The sequence below is a fragment of the Girardinichthys multiradiatus genome, chromosome 23, assembly GCF_021462225.1.
Source record: "Girardinichthys multiradiatus isolate DD_20200921_A chromosome 23, DD_fGirMul_XY1, whole genome shotgun sequence".
Classification (NCBI taxonomy): Eukaryota; Metazoa; Chordata; class Actinopteri; order Cyprinodontiformes; family Goodeidae; genus Girardinichthys; species Girardinichthys multiradiatus.
The window spans coordinates 51,586,594-51,609,193 of NC_061815.1; the positions used below are offsets into that span (position 1 = coordinate 51,586,594).

General features: G+C 38.8%; 1 long non-coding RNA gene across 1 annotated transcript; it reads right to left on the minus strand.

The window, feature by feature from the left end:
• Positions 1-3,366: 3,366 nt before the first annotated feature.
• On the minus strand, positions 3,367-6,148 carry LOC124860878. Its single transcript, XR_007036478.1, has 3 exons — positions 5,622-6,148; positions 4,581-4,630; positions 3,367-3,614 (listed from the first exon to the last, which is right to left on the minus strand). It is a non-coding gene; the product is annotated as an uncharacterized LOC124860878 (long non-coding RNA).
• Positions 6,149-22,600: the final 16,452 nt, after the last annotated feature.

Below are 22,600 nucleotides of genomic sequence, written 5' to 3' on the forward strand. Positions count from 1 at the left end.
ATAGATATCCAATAAAACATCCAGTGTCACATGTTTTCAGTCTCGTAGCTCATCTCTAAACAAACTAAGAAGTGCAGGTGATAAGATTCGTCCTTACCTAACACCGTTACTGACACCAAATGGGAATCATACATTACAGCCCCATTTTACCCGCATGATCTGGCAAGCATTGCAGAAAGCCTGGTGTCTCACCATGTAAAAAGGCACCCCTCTATGTTACTAAGTTTAAAAAACAGCTAACTGTGATTAAAACAGTCAAAAGCTTTAGACACAGAAATAAGACACATTAATTTATTTTAATACATTCTTTAATTGTTTGAGTAGATTGAATCGTATGTTGTATTTTCTATGTAGTTGTGTTGAGATTCATATAATAAGCTCCTTGGGATTCATCTGCCCATTTTGGATTTGTTGGAGTTTTTTATTGTACAAAGGAAAATAACAAAAATTTTAAGGCTTTTAACAAATCTTTATGTTAAAAACATAAGGATCAAATCACACAGAAAAGTGTTTTGATAATTGAATTGTATTTGTTTTTCACTTTCTGACTTTACATAAAAAATATTTGATTCTTTTGTTTTTCCAGAACAAATCACTGAAGAAGGTTTTTATTCTGGAACTTGTTTAAATATTTTAAACACAGATTGTGTGTAAATCAGCTGTTTGGTAAGAATGTAACCTCAGACCTCATAATTTCTGTTAAAACAAAGGAGCTTCCGCTGATGTTCCTCCAGCTTCTCCTTAGACTCGCAGCCTGCCCCCTGCTGGCCGTATGGGGCCATTACAATGGCCCAGAAGCATCTGCTCACATCTGTCCACATCAGGATGAAGGTGAGCTGAACAGCTGGTAACTTTCCTCATTTACTGTGTAGAAGAACTAAGGAAAAATGATCTACACAACAAAATTAGAAGATGAAATCCAATAATTGCTTCAAACAAGACAATAAAGTTAATTCACAAAAACAGGCAATACTAACTAGTCTAGATCTGACCATTGATTAGTTACCAACATAATATTAATACCATTCTATACTTTCTTTAGCTATATTAAAGTTATATTTTTTTCCTCTCTAAACTGTATTTATTGTGTTTTCTGAGTTAATGTTACCACATTTGATATTATGGGTGTCCTCACTTCGTGATTATATGAAAGATTATTTCATTGTTTTGCAGCACGTTGTGCCTTTTTCTTGTACCAGATATTCAAATAAAGCTGATGTGAAATTAGATTTTAAAAATGTAATGAAATAATATTTTAGAATAAATGAAAAGAGATAACAGAAGTCAGGTCAACAGTAAAATAGCCTAAAAATAATGAAGCTCTGCCTTTGTCTGAAGGCCCAGAAACCCAGAGATGCAGCAACATTAACGCCACAGAGACACACAAACAGGTTTCATCTGAAAGCCCTTCAGGCTGCGTTCCCAGAAACTGCTTTCATTATTTAACCATCAAACTCGTCAGGTAGGTTTTTTATTCTGAGCTCTTCGGATATTAATAAACCTGCAGGTTGGTTTGTACTCATCCCAAACTCTTCTTCAGAGACACAAAGAAATTAAAAACAGATCCTGTTGAGTTCATCCCGACTGGAGAGCAGCTGATGCTCCGTTACCGAAGCTGTGGATGATCAGGGAATCGACTAACGATGTGCTCAATGAGTGGAAACAGCTCCTAAAGAGCCCACTGTGGGGCGGATCGATTTATCAGCTGCAAAGGATGAACTCAGGCTGAATAAACTCAGCTGATAATGGAGTGAACTCAAGCAGAGAAAGACTGCAGGGTTTTAATATATGAGGTTCCTGATCAAATCCAATCTGTCCTGTAATCGTTAGTCTTTCTGTCAGCTTCTGGATCATCTGGACTCATCAACTTCAACATTTCAGTTAGACAAAATCCTACACTGTAAAAACTATTAGGGTAGTTCAACTTAAAAACTTTAGTTCAATTGCTGCCTTAAAAATTTACATTAATTCAACTTCAAGATAAGAGTTTTTTAAATTTGGAAAGATAAGTTGTTTAGGATACTGGATTCATGATCATTTCTTGTTTTAACTTGATACTCTGAGTAGAGTTTACTGCTGATTTTGTATTATCCAATACAAAAAACTTAGTTTTTCTTGTTAGAGTAACATACAATTATGTGCCATTTCAACTCACAAAACCCAGTTATACCAATTTTTTCAATAATGATTAGTTATTGTTTGAACTTGTTACTTTGAGTTAACTCACTGTATCACACCATTGTTAAAACATGTTTTGTTTCGTCAAAAGAAAGTACAATTATACATCCATTTAACTAATTTTTTAAATAAATCTTTCTATACTGCTTACCTCTGTAAGTTACTTTAACTCATGTTTATAAGGCAGCAATTGAACTTGAATTTGAAATTCCAGTTAACTACCATTTTCTATTTTCATTACTGGTCTGAACTTATAATGGCAAGCTTAGCAGATTCCTAAGAAAACACTGAATTCAACTATCACAAATAACCAAACTTCAAAAACATTTTTAAATAATTTATTTGAATACCACCTTCACTTACAACTTACTTCTGTTTGTACAGAAAATTATTAAAATATATGAGGCCTATCTGGAAAAGTAAACAAAATTGAACCATGGGGATGAAGAACCTGCCATGTTGTAGTCAGTACTTGTCCGACTAAAAAAAGAAACGTATATATCTAAATATATTTATATAAATAGAAATATATATCTATCTATATATATAGATATAATATCTATATATATATATATATATATCTATATATATATAGATATATATATATATATCTATATATATAGATATATATCTATCTATATATATAGATATAATATCTATATATATATATATATATCTATATATATATAGATATATATATATATAGATATATATATCTATATCTATATATATAGATAGATATATATCTATCTATATCTATATATCTATATATATATTTATATATATATATAGATATATATATAGATCATATATCTCATATATATATATATATCTTTATATAGATATATAGATATATATATATATAGATATATATCTATATATATAGATATATATCTATCTATATATATAGATATAATATCTATATATATATATATATATCTATATATATATATAGATATATATATATATAGATATATATATCTATATCTATATATATAGATAGATATATATCTATCTATATATATATAGATATATATATATATATATATAGATATATATATCTATATATATTTCTATTTATATAAATATATTTAGATATATACGTTTCTTTTTTTAGTCGGACAAGTACTGACTACAACATGGCAGGTTCTTCATCCCCATGGTTCAATTTTGTTTACTTTTCCAGATAGTTATCTGCTGTGAATATTATTTTTACAGTCGCTCGCTCCTTAGGAAGGTCTTTGATGTCTGTTAGGTTGCACAACTGATTGTTGAAATCTGGATCCTCAAACTGTAAGATAAATCCCCCTCTCAGACCAAGGCTGGTTCGCAGTACCTGGTTCAGTTCCTCGATGTTTCCAGGGATGTCCTCAACTGCAAGACGTCTGATCCCTTTTTCGGACACAATGACTCGCATAAGCATTGTGGTCTTTGACCTAAAAATAGGAACAAAGAAAGCATTAGAAGTGTAAAAATATCAGTAGAAACAATGTGTTACCCCACCCCCAATACATCACAAAGCCCTGGCCCTGAATACAAACAACATTTTACCAGTGAGGGGTAGTTTGTATGAGGCTGCAAGATGCTGAAGAGTGTACTTTAACAGGACACATGCCTCACAAGATGAGATAAATTAAGTTGTAAGAGAGATGATAGTTCCACTTGATTTTTTTAAGGAATTCTCAGTAAAAGGAGAGCTGGACCTATTCTGTTATAAGCTGATCTAATGGTATTTACAATTATTAATCTAAGTAACTTGCAGAAAATAACTCAGTATTTTAATATTTAATTCAAGAAGTGTGCATCTAGAAAAAAAATTGAGCAATTCACTGCTTTAACATTTACAAACTACAGCTTTAGTTTCATTTACTTCTTGAAATTTCAAATTGACTGAATGTAAGATGCAAAGGAGCTGAAAAAGTCTTATTTTCAAGTATTGCACCCTGAGAAAGAGACTGAAATAAAGAGCAAATTAACATGTTATTTTAAACATTTCAGACAGTCAGTCTTTACACACAATTTTTTTAAATCAACAAATGTAGCAGTGTGATGATATCGACTCTTGTGGGCAGTAAAAGTTGAGAATACCCTTGACTTGAAAGAACACCCCACAAATGGACAATTTACAGTCTCTTGGGTCCTCAAATGTCTCTTTAAATGAAGAAAATATTGTTTAATGTTTGTTGCTGCTGAAAAAGTGCAAAGCTCACAACGCAGTTTAGCGACTAAATTTAATCCTTTTTTATGTTCTTTGATATGTTTAGCAAATTCCACGTGTGAATGGAGCAAAGTTAGACAGTTGGGGTAAATGCAACTCAAGGCCTGCCTTCCATGTTCATGACTTCTTTTCTAATGGCTTACTATTGTTCTTTCACTGTAAGTAGAAAAACTGCAGAACTTACAACTCCACTTCATCCACAGTTGTAGCCAAAGTTCAATGATCAAACTGCATCTAGAACACAGAAAATAATTTATTAGAAAGAGCGTGGTATAAAACCCATCAATATATTGACTTGACATGTTGACCAGATGTAAATCTAGTAGTACAACCAAATTTCTCAGAAATATTAAGAGAAAGGTGAGGAACAGGATATTTTTCAGTTCCTAATATAATAGACATCTCTATTTGTGGCTGACATCATAGGCCCTTCTGTTATATCAGATCTTAACAACAATTTAGAAAATCACATAAGCTGAAATTTGGAAATAGAGCAAACTATTTTAATTAAAAAACGTTTTTAACCACATATTGCAAAAAAGCTGAACAAAAGTAAGTTTTATGCACATAGCATAACTGCAAATTTAGCCTTTATGAAACAGTTTATATAACTACGCTAGAATGAGTATGTGTGAAAGATACATTCGTTGAAACATCCACACGACAACATTTTTAATTCAATCTCTGTGCACAAATCCTACTCTGGAACCAGTTTTAAAAACGTGCCATTTTCAGATAAAAAGCGCGCTGCTGTGGTGTACACGAACATTAGAAACGCAACATTATTCAGTTTACACCCTTAAAACTTCATGTGCAAAGGATATAAATGGCACCTTTATCTTCTGCTCCATTCTTGAACGTGTGCCCGCTATGCGCGGGAATGTACAGCTCACCTCTGAAAGCAAGGCTTATGTATGCTAGTAACTACAGTATGTCACGAGATTAAAGAAAATGTAATAACACGCGTGAAAAATCAGTTTAGAAATAAAGCCTAGTCCCCAAAAGTCCCTTCAGAATCTAGTTTACTCCCCAAATGCCATACATGCTCTTCTGTAAGACTGAAATCTTTAAGCTAGGTTCACCTCATTTAACTTTACTGGCACTAACTATTTTTTGTAGAAGTATTATGTGTCACATATCAATGTCACATGTGAAGAAATTAATTTCTTTATATCCAATTTACAACTTAGGTTGGACTAAAATTCGAACAAATGTAACGACTTACCTTACTGCATCATCTACTCCTCAGGCGAACAGCTCTTTGACCCAATACAGCTTGCTAATGCTCCTGACGAAAAGTATTCCTCCGCCGCTTCTCTTTTCACCGTCCTCAGTGTGCTAAACTGATGTTGCTATTTTAATATTAACGGGCAAATACAACATCTTGGAGCACGTCCTCAAATGTTACATAATTACATCATAATTATCAGCCGTTTATCAGATTAAGACCAATTTCTCAGCACTACTTTGTACCGCGCAGTAATTTTGCCACCATCGTGAGTTTTTGAGATCCAGTTTGATCCGGTCACTATTTTTTAAACTCATATTGATGAGTTATTTTGACACATTCAAATATTCATTTCATTCAACTTACTCAAAACTTTGAGTTGCAACACCAAAAACTCATGAAAAAAAATTGAAATTGTATAATGTGTTATTTTGAGTGGAAGCAAATAATAGAAACAAGTTATGATAACTTATTGGGCATCTCTCTTTTTACAGTGTAATAGTGTTCATGCTCTATTGTTAGTCCCTGCAGCCTTCTGTCTAGGTAGGGTTAAAGGTCAACAGGTGACCTCTTCTGACAAGGCGGAGCGTCCTGGACGGATTATTTTCCATCATCAGACTGATCTGTCAAGGGGAAACTGCACCGGATCTGCTGCTCGTTCTTCCAGGTCACAGACTCAGAACTGTGAGTCCGACTAGCCTGCGATCCTAAGTTGTACACCAAAGATAAAGTTCTTAAAATACATCTGAAACAATCAAAAAGATCCACAAAAACGAGGATCAACAAACAGGCAGCAGGAAAGACAGATCCGTCATTCCAAAAACACATAAATCAGAAAAAAGAGAAACACTACAGCAGAGCACTGGTAGGAACACAGCTCAGATTAACAAACTGACAGGAACCAGAATCAGCAGAAACCCATCTGACTGCTGTCTGACTTCACACTGCTTCATCAGGTGACTGGTGTTAATTAAAATTGACGTGTCAGACCTGCACGTCTGCATATTTAAAAATATTAATGTACATGTATAATGATGAGTTTAACCCATCAATTCCCTGTAAATTGATTGAGAGCAGCTCTTCCTCTCCTCAATTCTGACTATCTGAAGATGAGTGTTTGGTTCCAGCTGATATCATGAAGTGCCTTAAACCCTAAGTATCTGAACATTGATCAGAATCAGAATCAGCTTTATTGCTAAGTTCTTACATACAAACAAGGAATTTGACTCCGGTACACTTTGCTCTCTGGTTTTTGTTTTTTGTATTACAGAATATAAATATTTACAATGTACAATATACACATATATAATAAAAAGGTGCATTTGCAACATCTGTATGCTGTTGTTCTGTACTCTATTGAATGTTCATCAGAGAAACAGTCTGGGGGAAGAAACTGTCTCTGTGGCTGGTTTTAGTGAACAGTGCTCTGTAGCGCCACCTGAAGGTAAAACTCTGAACAGTTTATGTGCAGGGTGTGTGGGGTCTGCAAAGATTTTAGCAGCTATTTTCCTGACCCTTAACCTGTATAAGTCCTGGATGGAGGGAAGGTCAGTTCTGATTATTCTCTCTGCAGTCCGGATTATTCGTTGCAGTCTGGACCTGTCCTGTTTTGTGGATGAGCCAAACCACACTGAGATGGATGAAGAAAGGACAGACTGAATGATGGCAGTGTAGAAGATGACCAGCAGCTCCTGAGGAAGGTTGAACTTCTTGAGTTGCCTCAGGAAGTACAGTCTCTGCTGGGCCTTCTTTCGAACAGTGTCTATGTGTGAAGACCATCTCAGGTCCTCAGAGATGGTGGTTCCTAAGAACCTGAAGTGGTCCACGGCCGATACAGTGTTGTTGAGGATGGTGAGGGGGGTGTATGGGGGTGGTGTTCTCCGAAAGTCCACCACCATTTCCACAGTCTTGAGTGGGTTGAGTTCAAGGTAGTTCTGACCGCACCAGTGTACCAGCCGATCCACCTCCTGTCTGTATTTAGACTCATCACCGTCCTGGATCAGTCCAATGACAGTGGTGTCGTCTGCAAACTTCAGGAGTTTCACGGACGAGTCCGATGAGGCGCAGTCGTTTGTGTACAGAGAGAAGAGGAGTGGGGATAGAACACACCCCTGGGGGGCACCAGTACTTATTGATCTGGATCGGGAGAAGATGCTCCCCAGTGTTGGGACCACACAGCCATGGGTTTCAACACTAAAACTCCAGTACATACTTTCCTGGAACTTTTCAAAATAAAGTGTATTAACCTTCTTCCAGCACAGCCAGGAAAGGGGGTAACTGCGGACTTCCTGTGGCGCCATTACCCAAATAAAAGCCCCCACCTTTCCACAAGTCTTCCTCTTCCACGCGGCCTTCCAGAGGTACCGGATAGGAGAGGAAAGCGCGCTGATGTCTTTTGCTGGCAAAAAGACATAAATTCAACTGGATCCAAAGCCATACGATCATCGATCATATGCAAAGTTAAGTAGAATGAAATACTGTCTGTGTATCCGGTATTTTCATTCATGAACAGGGAAATTAAGGTGTAAGAGTTGCTTACATTTTCTCTTCGAGGCCCCGCAGAAGCAAAACTGTATCAAGGAGAGATCCCGGTGGAGAAGCTGTTTCTACAAGCCGAGCCGCAAGGACGGACTACGGCTTGCACCACCGTGTTACGGTAACGAACAGCCACCCAGCCCTCCGGAGCTAACACTATTGCTCACAGAGCGAACGCAGAGGTTAGCTGAAAACCAACCGCTTGTTGACTGTGGACATTTATTCGAACTTCATTGCCCTTGGACAACGTTTACTCACCATGGTCAGAGGTTAGGTTTGGGCAGATTAAAAGTTAGGATGAAATAATCTGAACGTTTTCATTGTATTAAGTTTGTTTTGTGGAACCTGGCGATCTTTAGCGCTAGTAGGCTAGCTACGGCACGCGCCGGTTCCGTGTTCTTTGTATGTTTTAAAGCTAAGATAAAATTTATTTATAGGGTGGTTTTAACCAGAACATTGCTCATAATGCGTCATCCGCGCTTATGCATTTTAACCCGGGTATTTTAAAGGTATGTGTTGATTCTGGTGCTAAGCTATCTTCTAGCACTTTAGCTAGCTTCTTTGTTAGCCCAACGGCCAGCCGGTAAGAACACGTGTGCTAGCATTAAGGCTAGTCAACAGAAAGGTTGTTAGTTTTCAAGCTAGTGAATAATAGTCCCTGAACATCATTTACTAGAGTTGATAACTAAGTAAACACCATTAAGCTCCATTTCTCCAGAAAGATTTGGCTCTTTTCCAAAATACTCAATAATATTTCTTCAAATATTATTTTAATAAATAAAGGCAGTTAATTAGACACCGTTGAGAATTAGTCATCCAGGAGGTTGGTTTTATTCAGCAGATCATTATTTAAAACATTATTTTATTAAAATAATATTTTATCTGATCTTACATTGTGAATGGTTGTCTAAACGTTGCTGATTATTTTCTAAGTTAGTTCCAAACTAACTTAACTTCATTTCCAGATTCTTCAAGATAATCCTTGGTTCTCAAACATAAACATTGCATGGTAATGTTGCATCACTCTTTTGGTCATAATTATCAATCATCTTTAATCAACTTGTTTTTATTGTACATAGTCCATTAGTCTTCATTATTCTTTAATTCTGCTTGGTAGTTTAGTTGGATTATTTTATCAAAGTAAAGAGTTTGTTGATTGAAATATGTTTGACTTTGAGTTGACTTATTTTAGTTAATAAATTCTTGTACTTTAATAAATTGTGTGAATTCATTCCATATATGTGCAGAGTTTATGCTGTTCAATAATGTTAGAGCTCGTCTTACACCTTTCTATTCTGTCCTAATACCATCGCCTTAATGGGGCTGGTATTCACAGGACAATCCTTAACAGACCGGAATATTATATGGTAAAATATAAAAATATTAATATTAAAATATTAATATTAAATATTAAATAATATTCTCAGATTCATATTTACAATACCAGTCTCACCTGCTGCTGTCGGTCCGTCAGGAAGCTGTTGATCCAGGTCCTCCAGCTTTCTTTGTTTTCATGCGCTGAAAGAGCCTGTTTACATCTTCCTCTGAGATCTTTAGTGCAGGCAGAGGATCTGAAGGTAGGGGGTTGGTAGCTTTGTGGGAAGAACTTGTTCCTGAATGAGATGTGGAGGAGATGATTTGAGGTGTGAATGGCTTCTTGTCATGTCTGCAGTAGAAGGCATTCAGACGGTTGGCCAGGAGACGACTCTTTTCAGGATGAGTGGAGGGGCTCCTATAGGCAGTCAGGTTTCTCAGACCGGTCCATACAGCTGAAGTGTCACCAGTAGAAAGGATGTTCTTCAGCTTCTCACTGTAGCTTCTCTTGGCTGCTTTGTTCTCCTTTGTTAGTCTGTTCCTGGCCTGCCTGTACCGCGCCCAATCTCCACTGCTGTGAGCTTCTTCCTTTTCCCTGCGCAGATTCCTGAGGTGTGGAGTAAACCATGGCTTGTTGTTCCCAAAGGTGCAGAAGGTCTTGGTCTGCACACACATGTCCTCACAGAAACTGATGTATGATGTCACCACATCAGTTAGTTGGTTTAGGTCAGTGGCTGAAGTTTCAAAAACAGTCCAGTCTGTGTATTCAAAGCAGGTCTGTAGCATCTGCTTTGATTCATCAGTCCACTTCTTAACAGTGTGAACCTTGGGTTTGGAAGCTCTTAGTCTCTGTCTGTAGGTTGGGATGAGGTGTGTTGGGACCCACAGCCATGGATTTCAACATTAAACTCCGGTACGGACCTTTCTGGAACTTTTAAAATAAAGTGCATTAACCTTCTTCTGGCACAGCCAGGAAACGGGATAACTGCAGACTTCCTGTGACGCCGCTACCCAAATAAAAGCACAGCGGTTGCTACATCCGCCCTCTTCCACACCGGTGACCATCAGGATAGGAGGGGAACAAAGCGCGCTGATGTCTTGCTGGCAAAAAGACATAAACTCTTCAACTGGATCCAAGGAAGCCATACGATCATCGATCATATGCAAAGATAAGTACGGATGAAATACTGTCTGTGTATCCGGTATTTTCATTCATCAATGGGGGTAATTAAGTTACAAGCATTGCTTGACTTTCTCTCCGAGCCCCCGCAGACGCAAACGGTGTTCGAGAGAAGCCCCTGCAAAGACGTGGTCTCCCAGTCTGGAAGGAAGACAGCAGAGACCGCAGCGGACAGGACGGGCCGCCCAGCTAGAGCTCCGGAGCCAACCCTTTTGTTCACAGAGCGAACGCACCTTCAATCCCCAAGGTTAGCTGAAAGCTAACCGCTTGTTGACTGTGGACGTTTCTTCAAGCTTCGCCCTTTGGACAACGTTTCCTCACCATGGTTCATGAGGTTAGGTGTTTTGGGCAGAGACAGATTTAGGATGAAATGATCTAAACGTTTTTCGTTTAATGAAGTTTGTGTGAAACTCGGCTATCTTAGTGTTAGCAGGCTATCTGCAGCACACGTGCCGGTTTGTGTTCTTTGTATGTTTTTAAAGTTAAGACAAACTTTATTTAAAGGGTGATTTTAACCAGAACATTGCTCATAACGCGCCGTCCACGCTTATGCATTTTAACCCTTTTATTAACCCTGGTATTTTAAAGGTATGAGTTGATTCTGGTGCTAAGCTATCCGCTTCTTTGTTAGCTTAACTGCTAACCGGTAAGAACACGTGTTGCTACTAAAGAGTATTCAACAGAAAGGTTGTTGGTTTTCAAGCTAGTGAATAATAGTTCCTAAACATCATTTACTAAATCTGATAACTAAGTAAACACCATTAAGCACCATTTCTCCAGAAAGATTTGGCTCTTTTCCAAAATACTCCCTTAATAATATTTCTTCAAATATTATTATTTAATAAATGAAGGCAGTTAATTAGACCCCGTTGAGAATTATTCATCCAGAAGGTTGGTTTTATTCAGCAGATCATTATTTAAAACATTATTTTATTAAAATAATATTTAATCTGATCTTGCATTGTGAATGGTTGTCTAAACGTTTGCTGATTATTTTCTAAGTTGGTTCCAAGACTAACTTAACTTCATTTCCAGATTTTTCAAGATAATCCTTGGTTCTCAAACATAAACATTGCATGGTAATGTTGCATCACTCTTTTGGTCATAATTATCAATCATCTTTAATCAACTTGTTTATATTGTACATAGTCCATTAGTCTTCATTATTCTTTAATTCTGCTTGGTAGTTTAGTTGGATTGTTTTAGCAAAGTAAAGAGTTTGTTGATTGAAATATGTTTGACTTTGAGTTGACTTATTTTTGTTAATAAATTCTTGTATTTGAATAAATTGTGTGAATTTATTCCATATATGTACAGAGTTTATGCTGTTCAATAATGTCAGAGCTCGTCTCACATCTTTCTATTTTATCCTAATACCATCGCCTTACTGGGCTGATATTCACAGGACAACCCTTAACAGACCCAAATATTATTTGATAAAATATTAAAATATTAATATTAAATATTAAATAATATTCTCAGATTCATAATCATAACAGGTGGATTAGATAATGATCTGAAAGACCCAGAGCAGCCCTGGTAACAGCATGATATGAGTCCTTTAGAGCTGTGTAACAATGGTCCAGGGGGTTAGGGTTAGGGTTAGGGTACTTTTGTCTCTGGTGGGACACTTAATATGCTGTCTGTATTAGGGGAGCTCATGGGAGAGGTTTGCTCTGTTAAAATCTCCCAGTCTGTAATCAGCTCGTGGAGAAAAAACACTATGAGTTAAGCTCATTCAGGATTGCTGTGAAACCCATCATCAATAGAACCCTGCTACATTGATTCACCATAGCAGCCGCTGGAAAAAACCTATGATGTCGCCAGAACACGTAGTCCTTCTTTAAGCTTTGAAAGAACGCAGCAGCAGACAGAGAGACGTCCAACTGGATGTCAAACCTGCAGTGCATTCCTGCATTAAATTATTTGCATTTACAGCTGAAGCCTAGAGCTAGAACCAGGGGTCCTGAACTCATGATCTTCCAGAGAACCTCACCTACACCCTGATACTTCCCTGCTTCAACACAGCTGAATCAAATTCCTCAGCTTATCATCTGGTTCTTCGTTGGCCTGGTACTGAGCGTTTTTATCTGCAGCAGGACAGTGGCTCTCCAGGACTGAGGTTGGAGAACCCTGATCTAGATTAGAGAGTGATGGGCTGAAGAAAATGTTTTTGATAATTAGCTAAATATATCAGCGAGAAAGGAGACTTGATGAATAGAAGAGAACAAGAATAATCTTAGGTTTTAGTACAGTTGCTAAACTTACACAGAGTCATAGCTCTGTTGAGCCATCCATTCCCTTAGCTCTTAGCAGTCATTTTTTATGGGATTCTTCTTAAATAAAATTGATTCTATTAAAAAGAAAATCTTTGACATACTCTCCAAGATGATTACTTCATCCTCAGCAAGTGAGACAACATTGGAAATAACTGCAGAACCTGATCTGTGTTTGGACTGTTTTGATCCTGTGGAGCTTCCTGAGTTATCAGAAATATTAGCTTCATCTAAACCTTCAACTTGTATGTTAGACCCAATCCCAACCAAATTATTTAAGGAAGTGTTCCCTCTGATTACCAGCCCCATTTTAGATATGATTAACCTATCATTAGTAAATGGATCAGAACCACAAGCTTTTAAGGTAGCTGTAATTAAACCTTTACTTAAGAAACCTTCGCTTGATCGAGATGATTTAATAAATTACAGACCTATATCCAATCTTCCATTCTTATCTAAAATTCTTGAGAAAATAGTTGCTAATCAAATGTGTGAACATTTATACAGCAATGACCTGTTTGAAGAGTTTCAGTCAGGTTTCAGAGCTCATCATAGCACTGAAACAGCTCTGCTGAAAGTCACTATTGATATTCTTATGGCCTCAGATAATGGACTTGTGTCTGTTCTGGTTCTGTTAGATCTCAGTGCTGCATTTGATCCAGTCGACCATAATATTGTCTTAGAAAGGCTGGAATATGCTGTAGAGATCAGGGGAACAGCGCTAGGCTGGTTTAAATCTTATCTGTCTGACAGATTCCAGTTTGTTCATGTAAATGATAAATCATCTTTAAACTCCAGGGTTAATTGTGGAGTACCACAGGGTTCAGTACTTGGGTCAATTCTCTTTACTATATATATGCTTCCAATAGGTAAAATTATCAGGCAGCATAGGATAAATTTTCACTGTTACGCTGATGATACTCAGCTTTACTTATCCATAAATCCTGATGAGCCCAACCAGTTAGATAGACTACAAGCATGTCTTGAAGATATAAAAACTTGGATGACTTTAAAATTTCTGCTTCTAAATTCAGAGAAGACAGAAGTTGTCAGCTGATCCAAAATTCTGCAGCAAGAGTTCTGATGAAAATTAAAAAGAGAGATCATATTTCTACTATTTTAGCTTCCCTTCATTGGCTCCCTGTTAAATCCAGAATAAAATTTAAAATTCTCCTCCGCACATATAAAGCCCTTAATGATCTAGCTCCATCAGCAGAGTTTAGGTGCTGCTTCAGGTAGCTGGGGGCACTTTAAAAACTCAGTGAGCAGGTTATCTTCACAGAATCTGTTACCGTGGCAACACATGACAAGTTTTCATAAATCCCAGGTTAACACAACCCACTCTTAGAGGCGTACACCAGGATCTCTGTTAACTGTATGACATATTGCCAAACAAATGACTGGTGGATAAAGATCACCTGTGAGCACTGATCAGCCAATGAGCTGCCAGTATGAAGACTGGGTGAGCTGAGGTTTAGTTTGAAGAAACCAGGTCAGTGGAAGTTCTGCTCAAAGTAAAACATATACTGTTCTTAGAAGGAAGCATTGGTAAAACCTGATCTAAAAAACAAATCAATAAAAAAAGTTTTTTACAGTGAGGGAAAGCCGGCCCAGACAGGCTAATAATGTTGAGTTCCATGAAGTCCAAACAGCCTGAAACATGATTCAAGGTTCGAACCTTTCAGGGAGTTTGATTGGCTGGTGTTAGTTAGTTGTTAGTTTGTTGAGTTTGTGCTTTCGTGGTTGGTATTTTGGTTCTGGGCTTTATAAACCACTCACAGCAAGTTAGGGATATTTGGCTTTTGGGTGAATGTTTAGGATGAACCTAAAATGCACTCTGACCTTTCCAGGTGAACTTAATGTGACCTGCTCTAAATTTCTGAATGCGCATGTCCAACTGATCAATGTTTTAGTACTTTCTGCAGAACTTACAGTTCTCTAACAAGGAGCTTAATGGCAAAATTCACAAAAAGTGTCCAACAGAGTACCGTATTTTCCGCACTATAAGGCGCACTTAAAAACCATTAATTTTCTCAAAAAATGACAGTGCGCCTTGTAATCCGGAGCGCCTTATATATGGATCAATTGGTTAATTGGTTGATCCATACTGGTTGTACACGGCGCTCTGTCAAAATGTTTCAGTACGACTGGTAAACTACAAAGCCGCACCGCTTGCAGCATTACGGCTACCGTAGTCAGGGGCGGCGCCGAAGTAATAGCGGTAAACACCTGTACTGTGCTTACTCCTAGTCCAACACCACTTGTGTGTGTATAACGTTTGAATGTACTGTTGCAGGAATTGCCTGAACTATATGTGATTAGAAGCTCAGTGTGTGGGGTGTATGTTTCGTGTGTGTGTATGGAAGATGTTGACATTACTCCTCCGGACAGAGGTGGCGCTGTGTGCTGCCGTAGCTGAGAATCAAGAGTGAAGGAGGGACGTCGGTATTATTGTGTGTGTGGGGTGGGTAGAGACGGCGACCGGAGCAGCGGTGTATGAGTCTGTAAGCCCTGTGTTTTTACGTGCTGCAAAGTCATTAAAAAGAACCCCGAATCTCGTCAACAACTCAGTGTTTTGATGCTGTTTCTTCATGCTCAACTCAGCAACCTATGAGTGAGGGAGTTAACCCCGAGGAAACTAGTAACTTCGGCCCTGGAGAAAGCGTCTCCCCTGTGTCATCAGACTACGGTCAGGGGACAGAAACAGGAAAGGTTAACAGTACTAACGTTTGATTTAGTGCATCAAACTGTTTCTTTTACGTGTTTACTGAATCAGGGAAAAGTTCCCTTTCACGTTTTAACTAACATTTGATTTTAACTTCAACTTCATAGACTCCAATGCATTCCTAACGTGCGGTTGGCTCTATTCAATATAATTCTATGTAGAGGAGACCTTACCATGAGAGTGAATGGAGTTATCAGAACGCTGGTTTGTAGTGTATTAATAAAGTTTGACTGACTGACTTATTTGACTGTTTTGTTGACATTCTCTTTAGCACAGCTCCATCTAGTGGATGCATAACGCAACCCCAGTCAAACGTTTGACTGCAGTAGCTTCTATTCTATGCGCCTTATAATCCGGTGTGCCCTATTTATGAAAAAAGTTCTAAAATAGGCTATTCATTGAAGGTGCGCCTTATAATCCGGTGCGCCTTATAGTGCGGAAAATACGGTAATCCATGAATCTGCCATGAATCAACCAATACAGGTCCTGGTTCAATCAGAGTTGGTATCTAAATGGTCCTCCACATCACACTGTTTACATTCTGACATCATGAAACCAAGATGACATCTAAAACTGATCCTCAGAACCTCCCCATAAACAGAATGTTCTCAGACGAAAATGTCCACTGAGCTTAGAGTCACAGAGGGTCCTCAGCAGGTTGCAACAGAGACCGGAAGTCACAGAAAGACATAAGTGGACGTCCCACATCCCACACTGATGACCTCTTCATTGTGAACAGAAGCCTGCAGAACCGGATGATGAATGCCACTCAGCTCCAGGCATATTGAATGGAGGTGAGAGGCACCAAAGGATCATGTGAGACCATTAGAAATCGCTTCCATCAGCGTGGTCTAAGTGTTAGACGACCTGCAAGGGAACCTGACCACACCTCCAGGCACAGGCAGCATCTTCTTGCATGGACCAGGAAACATTGGTGCTGGACGAGGGACCAGTGGACCTCAGCGCTCTTCTCTGATGACAGTCGATTAACTTCGAGCAGAAATGATTATGTTGGAGACGTCTAGGAGAGCTCTATGCATCAGTCGCTGTTGTCACCAGACCAGCCTTTGATGGTGGTGGTGCTACAGTGTGAGCAGGTGGGTCTAGTCATTACAGAACTGTGCTACACTCTGAATGGTAGAGTGAGAAGCCATACTACTTGAATACCATCATTAAACCAGTGTTCCTGCATAAACCACACAGGCCTAGTTTGATCTTCATGGACAACAATGGTCCAGCTTATGGAGGTCACATAATTAGGAACAGCTGCTGGATACTGGAGTACCTGGAATGGAGGGTCCTGCACTTTCTCCTGAATCCCAGAGAAAACCCACGAGATCAGCTGAGTCGTCATCTAGAGGCTTGTAACTCTATACCCCAGAACCTCAAAGACCCGAGGACTGCTCTTCAAGAACAGTGTGATACCATGCCTCAGCAGATAATAAGTCAACTTGTAAACAGCATGAGACGTCGTTGTCGTGCTGGAGTTGGTGCAAATGGTCGACCACCACTGTTGTCGGCTTCAATAAATTGTTTGAGACGAGGAAACCACCATCACATAATCCTACATAAATGCCCTACTTTCATTGTATAAGGGGTGGAGACATCACCAGGGCCGGCACTCGATCCCAGGACCACTGCATAGCGGACCAAAGCCTCAGTACATGGGCCACACGTTTAATCCCCTACACCAACAGCGCTGTGCCCCCTACTGTGAACTTTTTACATATTCCATAATTTTCACTGGAAAGCCAAATATTCCTACCTTTTTGTAAGTAGTAAAAATAGTTAGCTAGTTGTTTGGTTGGTTGATATCATATTTTTAGCTGTTGCATTGGTTGGTTGATAGTGTGTTGTTTTGGTGTAGCAGTTGGTCTGGCTACGGAAGCCCTGAAAGGCAAGTGAGAAAAAATGTTTTTGATAGGCTTATTTTTCTAAGTGTTTATCCTTGTAATACTTTGCTCTGCCACTAGAGGCGCTGGAATAAAACCAGCAGCTTGTAGCAGATTGTCGTAAAGTATAATAAAATATAGTTAAAGCAAACAGTGCGTTTGTTGGCCATGGTACCTTATCATAACTTGTCACAATCAGTTTGAAATGTGTATGATAAATCACCAGACAAAAATTCAAATATGAACCCTTTAATGGTTTACATATGTATTTATTTGTTTATAAAAGTATATTTTGGTGACAACAGCTGAATAAAAAACTCATTGGGAAAAATTAACAGTTTTTTTACAAGTGGAAAAAAAATCTTGGTTTATTTTCTAAGTCTTTTTTTTTTTGTCTCAAGCCTGGAAAGGCAAGTGAAATTGTTTTTATTTTTTTTTTTGTGGTCCTATTTTTCAAGTGTGTATTTTTGTAATACCTATTTTTTCCACAAAAGGGGGGGCGCAGCCAGCTGGGTGAAGGTGAGTGCAGAAAATTATATTTTGTTTTAAAAACCCCTAAGTTTAGCTTTAAAATGTGTTTTGGGATGTTTTTATGCCAGAAACGTGACCTTACATCGCTAAATATGGAACCAGTCCTTTAAAAATGAGCCTTGTTTTTGATTCATTACGGTGGTTTCGGAGACACAAAGGCCGGCAGGCTGCAGCAGGAGTTGAAGCTTGCTCAACCCACGGAGTAGGGCCGGATCTCGGCAGGGCAAAGTGTCATTTTACCGCTACCTGTTTGATGTTTATAGTTTGTATATGTGAAATATAAGTCTTTGTGATTGATAATTACAGGTAGCTGAATATAAAAACTATTTATTCGATGTATGTGTTTATGTAAGGAGTTAGATACATTGTATGATAATCTAATATCCCTGAATGCCGTTGTGCTGCGACACTTATTTTAAAGGACGCTGTCTGTCTCTACTATCAGGAAGTAGCATTTATTAATGCTACTTTATGAATTTATCAATATTCTAATCAAGATTTTTTTTCTCACTTGCCTTTCAGGGCTTCCATAAATGTCAGCTGATAGGGTGGTATTTTAGTTTTTGGGATAAAGTCTTAGTTGGATGTTGATGCTGGTTGTCAGAACACTAGTTGTAAACTGCCTGCTGACTGAGCAAGTGTTTAAATTCCTAATGTTGAGACATGTTACATATTCAACGAATGTAATTTCCATGACGACAGACAGAGCCATTTTACTGCAAGTCTCAGTACTCCGTTGCTCATTGGTCAACCTGCATGATACAGTCAGGCTGAACGACATATGATATTTTCGAAAAAAAAACTTTCCCTGATCACAGCTTCTGCAGCTCATGGATCTTAATCAGGGCAATGCTGTATAACCAAACATCCAGGATTCCTGTGAGAACTTTAACCTGCAGGGATGTCTTCACCTCACCAAGTCCTGCCCTTCATTTATTTCCTCCATCCCCTCCCACCCCTCTCCAGAGGTCTCACAGAGCTGAAGAGTCCTTTAAACGTCTGCATTAATGTGTGATGAGCAAGAAACGACCTGTGAAATCGACTGATTGCTGCTGCTGCAGCTGAGTCCCTGACAGTCAGCGAACTATCCACACAGTCATTAAAGGGACATGCCGTGGATTTCACACTTCATTCATTCATCAGTGCAGTGATGTGGCTATTTACCAGGCAGCAAGGCTCTGACTCATACCTGCTGCATCATGGGAAATAAAGTGTGTCCTCTTAACATCTGTAGGAGACAATGTAACAAACAAAAACAATCCCCCATGAAATCCCAGTAGGGAGGTCTGCATTCTTCACCAGAATTAAGCTAACTGAGGATCCTGGATCCTCCATGATAAAACTTTGAATACCAACACACGGTTCAAGATAATAATGTTTCATCCTGATTGTTCGTGGACTCAGATCCTTAAATCCAACTGTAGCTCCAAGGAAGTCAGAGACATGAGAGACGGAGCCTTCTGTGTTTGTTTCAATGCAGAATCTAAAGAACGAGACCTTCAGGCAAAACTCAGGGCTGAAAAATACACCTATCCAGGACCTTCTGTTTATTTATGGCCCTGATTCCCAACAAACGTCTAAAAGTTCTTTACAAGACAAACAAATCCAGTTCATCTACAGAAATATGTAATCAGATTCATATGTGACATGTCAGAAGTGGATCTAAGATAATTGATAGAACCAGAACAGTACCGTATCTGATCCTCCGTACAATCCTGTGATCTCGGAGAGAAACAGCATCAGCAGAGATCTGCCGTGGATCCTTCTCAGATCCCACTTTCTCAGTGTGTGTGTGTGTGTGTGTGTGTGTGTGTGTGTGTGTGTGTTCAGGGAGATGAACTGAAGGACCAAACAGCCTCTTGTCTTTTCCAGTTTGGAGCTTCCAGATGGGAAGTCATTTTTATTCGTCTTGCGGCAGCTCCTCACATCTGTCGCTGCAGATGCTTAATGAATCCAGAACCAGGCCGAGCTGTCGCCTCATTAATACTGCAGCGGCGGCGCGGGGAGCCCGGCCAGCCCGGCTGCCTCATACCGCTGCCGGGCCCTGAGGACGTGGTGCCGCGGCGGGTAGAGACAGGACTTTAATGTGTTAGCTGAAGGGACAGACTCTGCCTCCCTCTACAGAGGTAAAGAACCTCCGCCACCTCAAGGTGAAGCTTCTTAATCTGACTCCTCACCTAAAGGCGAACCACCTGAAGTTCTGGCAGAACCAAACCCAGCAGAAATGGAGCATCATGACTCAGCAGATCTGTGATGAGCTGTCAGGGTTCAGAACCACGCATTCAATGCAAACTGATGAGATAAAATATTGTTTCTAAAAATGAAAGCATGAAGAGCGGAAAATTATTTGTCCTCCTAGTGATGTGACCTTTTGGTCAGTAAGGCCTGAACAGATGTTCTGGTATCAGATCATCATGTTTATACTTCATACACTTTATACTTCCAACTTTGTGTTTGGCTGTGGGGATGGCGTTCTTTGAGTCATACGCAGCCTCTACTGAGTATGAGTAAACCTCTGCAGTTTATCTTCATCATGTCCGGTCCAGGAGCCGATGGTTTCAGATCTTGCTCTAAACGGGCCTTTTATAGCAGGACACAGCAGGACCTCAGTCCACAACAGTGGCTGTGGTCCAACTTCCTGCAGATCATCATCAAGTTCCTCCAGTGTAGCTGATCAGATGATTACTTATGCATATAAATACAAACTAACACACAGACCTATTAGTGTGTTTGTGCACATGTGTTAACCCAAATAGCAGAATGAAAACTTTGAAAAGGAATCATTTTTAAGAGAAGGTTAAGAGAAGAAAATCTCACAGCTGTTGTGTTCTTTCCTTCTGTGCAGAGATCACATTTTAACTGGATCTGCTGAGGGTCACAGGCTGAACAACTGGACCTACACATAAACCAGTAAGTGGCGCTAACAGAAGATATTCTTAGATTTCAGACGGGTTTCATTTCTGTACCCCCACCCCGCACCACCCAACACCACTGCCACCCCACATAAAATATGAAAATACTTGAAGTTTATCCTACAGGAGAACATGATTCTGATGCTGTGTTCTTTGTTCTACTCACGTTGAGAGTTTGGATCATCTATCTTAGTTTCTAAAGTTGTTGGGTTGTAGAATGACTATCAATGTTGGCTGTAATCTAGAAAGGTTATTTCTATCTTAAGAGACGCATCATGTTTGGGTCGTACAGAAACATATTTTGACTTATTGATGAATTTATGGTATTTGCAAAATATTGTATTCAGAGATGTCAGTTCTTTAAATTAACTCAACCACTTTATTTTATCAATTACAAACAACTGTTCATTTAATGTCAATTTTATCTCAAGTGAAATATATGAATAGTTTGGTTTATTTTGCCATTCATTATTTACTGAATTTTAGTCTTAAATATCAGATTATCGTTGTCTCGCTATGTGAGGACTGGATTCTATTCCCACTGATGTTTTTCATTCATGTTCAAAACTACAGCAGACTGAAGGGGTTTCAGTTTTTATTAACATGTTTACAGCCTCTGTGGCATTAAAGCCCAAGGCCCCTCCTGAGTCCCACCCAGTTAGGGACCTATGCTGTAGATAATTGAGGATGAAGATCATGTCATTTTGATCAGGGAGTGCTTTGCAGATTGGCTGAAGGATGGTTCTTTACTTAACTAAATTTAATAAAGTTTTATCAAAGGAAAATGAACCAGTAGTGTTCAGCTTTTCTTGATGATGGGGTGCATATGTTCCTTACTGACTGGAAGGGTTGCCAGTCAGACATATTCTGGAAAGTTTTTCTGATTGCCAGATTCTGTGTTTTAGATGGATTAGCTCAGATAGCTTTGTTCTAATCCAGAACCTAAAGCTGTTTCTGGTCCTGACCTTTTGAAAGGCATCTTTCTGTCTGAGATGGAAAGGAAAGAGTGTTTGATATGTTTCAGGATTAGGACTGAGGCTGCTTCTGTTGTTCTTCTGCCAGATCATGTAGAAGATCTGTTCTGCTGCTTACTGATGACTGGGTGGGGGTCTTTGCATCAATACTGGTAGAAACACAAGCATCAGCAAAGCCAACACAAGGATTCGGTAGAAAACTGCAGATGTGCACTTTATAGGTCTGTTGGGAATCTGAACAAGGATTTAAGGAATCGGAGGAGCAATAAGTCCAATAAGAGAAAGTAAAGAGCAGACAGAAGCAGATGCGTTCTGCAACAAATAGCTTTGTCTTCAGTAGCAGCACTTTAAACTGTTTCAATATGACAGAATGTTTCAAGCTGTCCTTACAATAAATATCAGAACATGTTGTCTGAGTGGTCAACCCTTGAATGTTGATTAGAAAAGAAGAACAGAAATGATGAAGCTTCTGTTTGACTTCATCACAAGTCCTTTTCTTCTTCTGCTTTGTCATTAAACTCTTCTATTAAAAGGCTCATTTCCTCCTCTCTGCAGCTCTTTTAATGCTTTTCAGTCCAGATGAGTGACTGTGAAGGTCGCTGGTCACAAACCTGGATCATCTCCCCTGCTGTCCCAG